Consider the following 7,364-nt stretch of genomic DNA (forward strand, 5'->3'; position numbering starts at 1 on the left):
TAGGGTGCAAGTTGAATCAAGAGCTAAAATTGGCATGCCGCAAATGTAATGCTACAGTGGTTATGGGAGATTTCAACATGCAGGTAGACTGGGAAAATCAGGTTGGTACTAGACCCCAGGACAGGGAGTTTGTGGGGTGCCTCCGAGATGGATTCTTAGAACAGCTTGTACTGGAGCCTACCAGGGAGAAGGCAATTCTGGATTTAGTGTTGTGTAATGAACCTGATTTGATAAAGGAACTCAAGGTAAAAGAGCCATTAGGAGGCAGTGATCATAATATAATGTTTTAATCTACAAATTGAGAGGGAGAAGGGAAAATCGGAAGTGTCAGTATTACAGTATAGCAAAAGGATTACAGAGGCATGAGGCAGGAGCTGGCCAGATTTGACTGGAAGGAGGCCCTAGCAGGGAAGACGGTGGAACAGCAATGGCAGGTATTCCTGGGAATAATGCAGAAGTTGCAAGATCAATTTATCCCAAAGAGGAGGAAAGATTCTAAGGTGAGTAAGAGGCACCCGTGGCTGACAAGGGAAGTCAAGGACAGCATAAAAATAAAAGAGAAGTATAACATAGTAAAGAAGTGTGGGAAGCCAGAGGATTGGGACTCTTTTAAAGAGCAACAGAAGATAACTAAAAACGCAATACGGGGAGAAAAGATGAGGTATGAAGGTAAGCTAGCCAATAATATAAAGGAATATAGTAAAAGTTTCTTTAGGTATGTGAAGAGGAAACAAATAGTTAAGGCAAATGTGGGTCCCTTGAAGAGAGAAGCAAGGGAATTTATTATGGGGAACGAGGAAATGGCAGACGAGTTGAACCTGTACTTTGGATCTGTCTTCACTAAGGAAGATACAAATAATCTCCCAGATGTTCTAGTGGCCAGAGATCCTAGGGTGACAGAGGAACTGAAAGAAATTCACATTAGGCAGGAAATGGTGTTGGGTAGACGGATGGGACTGAAGGCTGATAAATCCCCAGGGCCTGATGGTCTGCATTCCAGGGTACTTAAGGAGGTGGCTCTAGAAATCGTGGACGCATTGGTGATCATTTTCCAATGTTCTATAGATTCAGGATCAGTTCCTGTGGATTGGAGGGTAGCTAATGTTATCCCACTTTTTAACAAAGGAGGGAGAGAGAAAAAAGGAAATTATAAATCTGTTAGTCTGACATCGGTGGTGGGGAAGATGCTGGAGTCAATTATAAAAGAAGAAATTGCGGAGCATTCGGATAGCAGTAACAGGATCGTTCCGAGTCAGCATGGATGTACGAAGGGGAAATCATGCTTGACTAATCTTCTGGAATTTTTTGAGGATGTAACTAGGAAAATGGACAGGGGAGAGCCGGTGGATGCCGTGTGCCTTTCAGAAAGCCTTTGACAAGGTCCCACATAGGAGATTGGTGGGTAAAATTAGAGCACATGGTATTGGGGGTAGGGTACTGACATGGATAGAAAATTGGTTGGCAGACAGAAAGCAAAGAGTGGGGATAAATGGGTCCCTTTCAGAATGGCAGGCAGTGACTGGTGGGGCACTTACAATATACATTAATGACTTGGATGAAGGGATTAAAAGTAACATTAGCAAATTTGCAGATGACACAAAGCTGGGTGGCAGTGTGAACTGTGAGGAAAATGCTATGAGGTTGCAGGGTGACTTGGACAGGTTGTGTGAGTGGGCAAATGCATGGCAGTTGCAGTTTAATGTGGATAAGTGTGAGGTTTTCCACTTTGGTGGTAAGAACAGGAAGGCAGATTATTATCTAAATGGGGGCGTACAACGAGATCTGGGTGTCCTAGTGCATCAGTCACTGAAAGGAAGCATGCAGTTACAGCAGGCAGTGAAGAAAGCCAATGGAATGTTGGCCTTCATAACAAGAGGAGTTGAGTATAGGAGCAAAGAGGTCCTTCTGCAGTTGTACAGGGCCCTGGTGACACCGCACCTGGAGTACTGTGTGCAGTTTTAGTCTCCAAATTTGAGGAAGGATACTCTTGCTATTGAGGGCGTGCAGCGTAGGTTTACTAGGTTAATTCCCGGAATGGCGGGGCTGTCGTCTGTTGAAAGACTGGAACGACTAGGCTTGTATACACTGGAATTTAGAAGGATGAGAGGGGATCTTATTGAAACATATAAGATTATTAAGGGGTTGGACACTTTAGAGGCAGGAAACATGTTCCCAATGTTGGGGGAGTCCAGAACCAGGGGCCACAGTTTAAGAATAAGGGGTAGGCCATTTAGAACGGAGATGAGGAAAAACTTTTTCAGTCAGAGAGTTGTAAATCTGTGGAATTCTCTGCCTCAGAAGGCAGTGGAGGCCAATTCTCTGAGTGTTTTCAAGAGAGAGCTAGAGAGAGCTCTTAAGGATAGTGGAGTCAGGGGGTATGGGGAGAAGGCAGGATCGGGGTACTGATTGGGAATGATCAGCCATGATCACATTGAATGGTGGTGCTGGCTCGAAGGGCCGAATGGCCTACTTCTGTACCTATTGTCCATTGGAGAAACTGATCTGGAAATATTTGCAGCCAATTCATGAAAATATAACTGAATAATCGAGCTTTTGGTTGGTAAAAAAGGGAACAGCTCAGTGCCGAACTCTGTTTTTGAGACATTCTCTGTGTGCTCTCCCTGAACCTTTGGAAGGAATAGCAACAAAAGTCTCGTGTGCTCCTGTTAAAATGCCAGACTGTAGAGTAGCTCATAAAGGGAACAGAATGACACAGCCATCTGCCACTTGCTGCATTTAGTAAGTGACTTCTTCCATTAATTTCAACACTGACTTTTCCTGCCCTTTCTTTCTCATAATTAACTTTCTATTCTTTTGCAAGTTACCTTGCAGCTGTTTATCCAGCTAATTAAGGCCCCAGAGCCCTATTGATTAGTGACAGGGTGATTGACAACCTTGGAAAACTTGACATGATTTTGTTTTCATCTGAAATAAACCATTTCAGATTTCTCTACAAAAGAGCGAAAGAAAGTTATCAGCTGACATCTGATGTTGGTTTGAAAATCCTCTAAGAATCAACACTACAGCAAATAGGTTATGAATGTACTTCAGATTCAAATGCCATTCAAGTCCCAGGCTACACGACTAACTGCTGCCTCGTAAAACGTACGGATACTTAATTCTCTATCCAAGCATACAGAACAACTGCATTTAGTCACTTAAACAGTCTTTCCTGTCATTCACATTATTGTTACACAGTTTAATCTTATATTCCTTCAAATTAAATCCCTATTAATTTGTTATTGCTTCAATAGAAAGCTGAAACATTTGCTGATGTGTCACATTGTTCTTCAGCCAATCAGTTTTATGAATTGACTCCAGTCTCCCAATGTTGAAATGCTCTCGCCTCGTGGTGCTTCTATAATCTCCCTCATTAATCACATAAACCCTCTAGCCCCCAGGCTTCCACTTAGTTTGACAAGATTTTATATGTAATGAAGCCCATTACTTAGAAATGGGTGATTTTAATTAAACCCCTACTCCTTCCTGCAATAATCTTCAGTCTAAGACATTTCATTCACCCCTTGCCCATTCTACAGCAGGTAATGGTTGCCAGTGTGATTGTGAAATTACCCCAGGGGTAATTAAAGAAAACTAAATTCCAGAAGCTAAGAAATAGGAGCAGAGACTGGCAAGTTAGCTTGTCCATTAAAACAAAGACAAGTGATATCTACAATCTGCAAAACATGCTCTATTGTATAATGCCTTTAATAGAGTGAAGCAAAGGAAAGGAAAAGCAGAAAGGCACTAAGATTTAGGAGGGAGATTGCAACTCTAGCTCCTTTGCCTTGCTGACTTTGAGGGACAGGTTGTTGTCTTGATACCATGTGACTAAGCTCTCTATCTCCTTTCTGTACTCCATCTCATCTTTGTTCAAGATGCAACCCACTACAGTGGTGTCATCTGCAAATTTGTAACTGGAGTTAGAGCAGAATTCGGTTGCACAGTTGGGAGTGCATAGGGAATATGGTAATGAACTGAGAAACCATCTTCTGAAACATCTGTGTTGAGAATTATCATGGAGTGTTTAATTGTCTAGTCTGCAGATATTTCAGCTATGGGTCTGGAGGGGATTATTGTGATGCACCTCCTGATTCACCATATCTTTTCGAGCATTTACAAGGCAGTGCAAAGGAATACTCTCCACTGACACTCTTTGGAGCATATAAGGCATATAAGGGTGACCTTATTAAAGGGCATGGATAAAGGGTATCCTTGTTTCCCAGGGTAGAGGATTCTAAAACTAGAGGGTGTAGGCTTAAGGTGAGGGAGAGTGATTTAAGAGAGACCACAGAGGCAACCTTTTCACTCAGAGTGTAGTTCATGTCTGGAACATGCTGCCAGAGGAAATGGATACAATTACAACTTTCAAAAATATATTTGCACAGGTATCTATATATGAATGGTTTAGAGAGATATGGGCCAAATGCAGGCAAATGGAACTAGTGCAGAATGCCAACGGTTGGCATGGACAAGTTGGACTGAGGGGCCTGATTCCATGCTGAACAGCTCTGTGACTCTATGACTTACCTGAATGAGTGAGGCTCAGCACATGTCAAGAAGCTCAACACTCCCCAGGACAAAGCTGCTCATTCAACTCGCACGCTGCCTATCACACTATCTTTTCACTCCCTTATCTGCATTCACTGTGTGATACTGACAAAATACACTTCATTTATTCATGCTGCTGCACTCACATTTCCCCTGTTTAAACCTGTGACCCCTGCTACCAAGAAGGGCAAGGTAGCCGGGCTAAGGGAGCACCACCACCTGTAGGTTTCCCTCCAAGTCACACAGCTTCTTGGCTTCATGTCATTGGTCCTTCCACAACAGGGTCTACATTCTAGAACTCCAACAGCGGTGTGGGAGCACCTTCAACAGAAGGACTGCAAGGGTTTAAAAAGGCGGCTCACCACCTGCTCAAGGGCAATTAGGAACGGGTAACCTCTCTACTACACAATCCTGCAATAACCTCTACCTCTGCTGTCAATGTCTTTGACTGACAAAGGCCAGCATCCCATCTGCCTTTGTCACCAAGGTACAGTGAAAATCTTTGTTTTGCATGCTGTCCAAACAGATTGAATCTATGCAATGCTATATCCAATCAGTTCAAATTCAAATACAATGGATAGGGCAAAAGGAAGATACACAGTGCAGAAAAGCATTCTCAGCATTGCAGTTTATTGTAGTGCATCAGTTCCTTAGACAAAGTCCGATGTCCTCAATGGTGTAGAGGTGAATCGAACAGTATCCTAGCTTGTGGAAGGATCATTTAGAAGCCTGATAGCAGAGGGGAATAAGCTGTTCCTGAGACTGGTCTTGGGTGCTCTCAAGCTTCTGTCATCTCCCAGGCAGAAACAGAGAGAAGAAAGAATGGGACAAGTCTTAGATTCTGTTGCTATACATGTTAACCCTCAAGGTTCCACCAGTGTATCATGTACCAATCACTACAGAAACCATGTTTGTAATTGAAAACAGTTGTATCAATCCATGTTGAAAATTAGTATCAAAAGTTAATTTTTGAAAATGTTTTCTTTCAGATGCCTTTTATTGCCAGATAAATCATGGGCCATAAAGGGAGAAATGTTTTCACAGACCCAAATGTACAATGTTTGGAAGAGTCATATGTTCGTTCAGAATTTCTAGTTTTTTAATCAATGAAGTTCAAAGCTCACAAACGTGCGTTAGTACCTTTTTGTAGGAAGTGTAGGGATATCACTTGAAGATGCCTGTGAATGTATGCGTTTCCCCTAGGTGGAATGGGAGCAAATTGATCACAGAGAACACATACAACCACTAAAAGTTATACTAGAGTTTCATTGTAGAGGAATAGGATTGAGAACAAACCAGCTTTAGACCTTGTTTAGACCACCAGTAAGAGCAATGCAGAGTGATGCATTCTAGTAACTATAGAGAACACCAAGGATGAAAGGGTGAAACCAGAAACATAAAAGCAACATGTACCTGGAAGGGGTCCCTTTTCTCTTGAAGGACATGAGTTGATCTGAAAGAGGTCTTTAAAATCATGAATGCTGTGACAGGGAGAATACTCCAACTTTGAGAAGGACACACATAGACACTATTGCTTTTCACTAAGAAATCCAAGGTAACATAGAAGAAATGTTGTTACTCAAGGAGTGGGAGGATGTGGAACACATTGTCCAGAAAATGGAGACGTCATTAGTTATAGATACAGTTAAGTGGATTCTGAAGAAGTGTATGAGAGAAAAATGAACAGACTGTCACACTGCCCAATTAACACAAAGAAAAACAGGATAAGGCTTGAGTGGAGTACTGATGCTGGTACAGTATTCACTGGTTGGGCCAAATGGCTTGTTTTTTCCCCACACATCCTATGTAACGTAATCCAATGGCTCTGAGATGCATGATTTGGTCTGGAATAAGGCCTATTACAAAAGCACTTAATGTTCTGTTTGTATGAGATCTTAACGGACTGGTGTACTCAAACTCAGCAGCTGCAGACACTTCAGAACAAACTACAGTAGCTCCTTTTATGAAAGCTCTCAACACAGATCTGTTTAAAACACATTAGATTGTTTGTAAACCCAATTGGGCAGAGTTTGTTTGAACAATATAGTGTTGTAAAAGCAATGATATTGCAATGGCTATTTTACATTTCAATCAGTACCCTTTTGTTTTAACTTTTCACCATTAAGAAACCATTATAACATTCATTTCAAAATTCAATGACATTTAGGTTAATGAATAATTTATTTATTGTAGACTTTACAACTTTCATTTCTGAGAGAGAAAGAAAAGAGTTTTCTTTGCGCTCATCAGCCCCACTGTTGGAACACAACTCGTAGGTTCAGCAGCAAGAAATACGTAACAGAAAACATCCATATATGTTGTTAAAAAGATTTGCTTACCGAAGGTGATCCAAAGTAGAGCAGCGAAAGTCATTCACTGCTCAGTACGAAACTAAGTAAAGAGAGAGTAATTTGAAAGATAACATTGTATCATCCAAGGGGTCAAGTGGTTGTATCTATACCCAATGATAAAATGACATGTTGAGTGATTATAAACAAAGGCAGTTAGGGATTGGCATTGGTTTATTAGTGACATGAGTACTGAGATACAGTGAAAAACTTTGGGCAATAATTGCTGCACTTGCCAATGAAGTTCGCATCCTGATATGTGAATAAAATGCACATTTTGAAAACAAAAGACAAAATCTGAGGTGGAGTAATAATCTGGTTCAGCAGATGAGAATCGACTTTGCTTGAGTTTATAAGAGTGAGAGGTAAGCTGATTGAAACATGCAAGTTCCCATGGGGTTGAGGGTGGATGTATAGAGGCTGGTTAGTCAGCCACTTACTCAAAGGGAGGCAGAATATTTGGAT

This window comes from Rhinoraja longicauda, chromosome 8 (assembly GCF_053455715.1).
Source record: "Rhinoraja longicauda isolate Sanriku21f chromosome 8, sRhiLon1.1, whole genome shotgun sequence".
Classification (NCBI taxonomy): Eukaryota; Metazoa; Chordata; class Chondrichthyes; order Rajiformes; family Arhynchobatidae; genus Rhinoraja; species Rhinoraja longicauda.